The sequence below is a fragment of the Ipomoea nil genome, unplaced genomic scaffold, assembly GCF_001879475.1.
Source record: "Ipomoea nil cultivar Tokyo-kokei standard unplaced genomic scaffold, Asagao_1.1 scaffold0656, whole genome shotgun sequence".
Taxonomy (NCBI): Eukaryota; Viridiplantae; Streptophyta; class Magnoliopsida; order Solanales; family Convolvulaceae; genus Ipomoea; species Ipomoea nil.
Window position 1 is genome coordinate 885,099 of NW_017617084.1, and position 4,806 is coordinate 889,904.

A 4,806-nucleotide genomic window follows, 5' to 3' on the forward strand; every position below is an offset into this window, starting at 1 on the left:
ACTAAGGTCAACTATACGGGCAGTTGAATGGGTTGAGAACCATCACAACTGTTAACCAGGCTGGTAGAGACCGGTCAGGTATATAAATATTATATAGGACTAAGGTCCACTATACGGGCAGTTGAATGGGTTGAGAACCATCCCAACTGTTAACCAGGCTGGTAAAGACCGGTCAGGTATATAAATATTATATAGAGCGGCGGCTCATCGGTCGGTTGCGATCGACCCCTCCGTGCTGTGAGACGGGGCAGGGTGCTGCGGGGCTGTGTCAGAGCTATATGCGCTGACCCTCATGTATGGGCATGCGATTGGTCCTGTGGCGCCAACAAAGTGTGCTATGTGATGAAGTATGGATGAGTTGTGGTTATGAGTATCTTGGGGATGAGACTATGGGACTTGTACCGAGGATCGTATATGTCGGGTTATGATTATTAATTGTGCTTATCTTATCTGTCTTGCCTGTTGTAAACTGTATATGCTTGGTATAATTGCTGTCCGTGCTTAGCCCTATCTGTTGAGTCTATCCCTGTTTTAAAAGCTAGAGTTCGTAGGATATATCTTCATGTTCGAAATGGTTTTCGTATATCTATATATATATCTATATGTATTGTATTTCAACGCGTTGGAGTGGGTTACCAGCATCTCTCGCTGAACAGATATATTTGGCTTTCAGGCACAGAAGAATAAGTCACTGGAGCGCGCTAGAACTTGGAGCGTAGAAGTAGATAGTTTCCCTTTCGGCCTGCGTACCATGCTTATGCATTTACATTATTGAGGATATTAGTTAGTTAGCCTGTGCACCTGAGTTCTCTCTCAGGTGTGGCATAGCACCCCGTACTCTTGTATTATGTTTTGGGATTTAATGAGATTTCACCTTTATTTTATAAGTTTTAAATGTCTTGAAAATCTGGGGTGTTACAGGGGTTGTGTCATGCATTCCTTGGTCTTAAGTAGATGAGAGATGGTGCATGGAATATAATTGACTATCCTAAGGGAGACCTAAAGCACCAACATTAGGTGGCGTCACACCTAAACTCTCGTTCCCTACGTCGGGCGAGGCATTCTATCAAACACTTGGCGGTCTACTGCCTCCTCCCCTAAGCTCGCCCTCTCGGGTCGTAGGAAGGGGATTGCAAGGGCAATACTAAGGAGAGTGCAATCTCTTGCTAAACTCCCACTCTCACACTCATCTAACCATTGGGTACCTCAATGGAAAGAGATCAATATGCACTCCTCTACAACAAAGGCATACAAGGCCAAATCATACAACCAAATCTCATCAATCATTCATTCAAAGCATAAGAAACACAATCACAAACCAATCCTCATCCAAATCCTAGAATTCTAGCAATTCATCATCATCAATAGATAATCAACACACAAATTAGATATGAAATATGAACAAAGAGAAGAAATGTTACCCAAGCCTTCAATCTTTGGTGTTGAAATCCATAAGCAATGTAGAACAATGAATTGTAGAGAGGAAAATGAAATCTAATCTAAGATATGAAATGGAAACATAATCTAACCCTAATCTAAGATAATTCTACCCTAGCTACTGTATGAAAATGTTCTCCAATGCATCCCCCCTGATATAGACCCATTACAAGCCTTTAAATAGGCTGAAATCTAATTTTTCCGTGAATCTGGCCGCACAACGGATTCACAACGCGCGTTGTCGGGTTCGTTGAACTTTTGCCTCCCTGACAACGCGAGTGGGAACGCGCGCGTTGGAATTTGCCCTTCCTGTCCTCTGCAAAGTTGTAGCCCTTGAAGTTGCTGAACCATAGTCGCTGGCAACACATTTGGACACTCCTAGCTCGATATATGATCATTCTACCGAACTGTCGCCGGAATGCCCTGAAAATGACAATGTTTTGCTATTTTTCTACAAAGGCAATAGAATTAGTCCTTAATCCTCATTTCTATCAAATTAAGCTAATTAAGCATAAAGGACTCTAATTATAGCAATTAGCCTATTAAATACCTTATAAAACATAGCATATTTGGCGCTTATCACCAACCCAATGAATAATATCAGAATTGATTCAAAGAAATGATCATTGAGTTTTCCAAAAAAAAAAAAAAAGATCATTGAAATAAAGAGTATATCCTTTTATCCTACACCAAATTGGTTAGGGTTATTGACAAGCTCTAACAACCTATCTTTCCTTACTTTGTCGGTAATCAAAATAGGGTCTTCAATTACTTCCCTAGATAATAAACAATCTTAAACAAGCCGATTTAATTTACTATTAACATTAAGAATAACAAAGACTACCAATTCTAGCCAACGAACTCGCAAGCTCAGTCCATTTAAACTAAATTATACATCTCCATAACATATATTGAAAATCTCTTTTATAATCAACTATGTTATTTTACCGCTAAGGTTTAGAACACTTAAACAATTACGGATTTAAGAATTCTAAATGACAATTTACTTGATTAAAAATTGAACAACGGATCCTTTTTGTACAATTAATCAAAGCAGTAATATTAAGATAATAGAAGATATATAAATAGTGTAGCATAAAAGAAAATTAAATTAGATCTCACAATTCTAGAAGAACCAAAACTTCATTTATTCTTGGATTGGAAAATAAACTTAGCAGACCATCATAATGAAATGTTTACACCAAGAAAGGAAAACAAAAACTATTCTGTGAAAATTGATTAATCTTTCTACTGAAAATTTCTCCCTATTTATACTAATTCTAGCCCCTTAATCTACTAAAAACAATAATAATTTCCTAACATCCACAAAATAATTACAACCACAAAAAATCTGAAAAAATAAATAATATTTGTTGTTCTAACTTCACGCACCATAGAAAATCAACAAAATAAGCTAGAGTTGCTCCAACCTCTGCCTCAATTTGATTTCGCCCGTTCATAGGAACTGTTCGCGGAATCTGTGTCCTCAACAATTTGCGGACAGAGATCATCGCAACAGTTAGTGGCACTATTGCAAAAATCGGTCTAGGCGCCCGCCTAGGCAACCGGCCGCCTAGCGCCTAACTCAGCCGAGTTAACTCGTCCATTTTGGTCGATTTAACTCGGTTGGCTCGGCCTTGCTAATTTTTTCATTATATATATATATATATGTGTGTGTGTGTGTGTGTGTGTGTGTGTGTGTGTGTGTGTGTGTGTGTGTGTATATATATATATATATATATATATATATATATAATTACATTCATGTAAAAACAGGGCTTAAAATACAAACGTGTAGACATTTCTGGATCGTTGGATTTTGGATATCTAAGGTTGTGATTAGTTTTTATGTTTTTGTGTGTTGTGTCCGCCTGTGTGCACTGTCGTTCATGGTCGTGTGCACACTAGCCCAAATACTGTGGATTTACACATACATACTACGGGTGTGTGCACACCCACATTTAGGTGTGTGCACTGGCGCCCACAGATGTGTGCACACCCGCATTTAGATGTGTGCACACCCGCATTTAGATGTGTGCACACTCGCATTTAGGTGTGTGCACGGTATATGTCCACATGTTTGTATTTTAAGGGTGTTTGTATATATGTGTGTGTGTGTGTGTGTGTGTGTGTGTGTGTGTGTGTGTGTGTGTGTGTATATGTATATGTATATGTATATGTGTATGTATATGTTGTAAGATTTTCCCTAATAATATATATAATATTATATATTAGGGCCTTAATTAAGTGGTGCAAGTTGACTAGGCTTATTAAGTGGTCTGGTTGGACTTAATAACTTGTAGTTGTTAGTCAACCAAACTCTGTGCATAATATAAACCTGGATTGATGGGATACAGGATTATGGATTAGATAGCACATTCAGTTACGGTACTCAGACTGCTCAGTAGATACCAATACACCATCTAGGGTTCTGAGTCAGGTCTGAGGCAAAACATGGCTAACGGTCTACCGTTAAGAGGCAACACAACAGGAACATCAACTATGGCTGGAGATCTACATGGCTACGCTTCCGCTATCATATGAGGTCAGGTTTCTCGTATACTATGGTTTATTATAGTTAGACTATTGTATATCTAACATTTGGTATCAGAGCCTTTATAATCTCTGTCTGGTTGATTGTTTTGCCTAAAACAATATTAAGTTAATCAGTGGGAGTGATCATTTTAAAAAACAAAGATCATTAAGATACTCCACTAAAAGTTTATGGATTTAAATGGCTTCATACATCCTAAATTTGATTGTATGTCAAACAATAAGTCCATAAGATTCCACAAGTATTAATTTTGTATTCGTTTATATAAATTCATAAGTTCAAATTATTGAACATTTGGTTGTGAAAATGTTGTAACAATATTAAGGAATTTATTAGAACAAAAGCATTTAACTTGTGGTGCACTGTCATTTAATCAATTCTTCAGTGATTAATAGAGTCTCTAGTTTCTTCAAAATTGATCTTGGCCGTTTTGGTTTGTAAGGCTTAAGACAATTTTGTGGGACATATAAGTAAGACTCGTTATGTTCAGTTCATTTAAAATGAACATTGAAGTTATTTGGGAAGTTATGGTGTATGATTAAGATTCCAAATTCATGGACTTAGACCTTTGGTTTATTGTCTAAGTTATTGGAATGCTTCTGTGACTTGACTATCTTTTGGCTATTTTTGATGAGTGGGAGTGACAGACGTGTCAACTCCAAGCTCTTAGCTGTTAGAGATAATACTTAAAGTTAACTTATAAAGAAGTCATGGAATATAGTTAGCATTATGCTAGCATTAAGAGATCTTTACTTAAGGCATGCTTATAAAGTTTTAGAGATCATACAGTGTACTCTTTTGTACAATTTGGATGC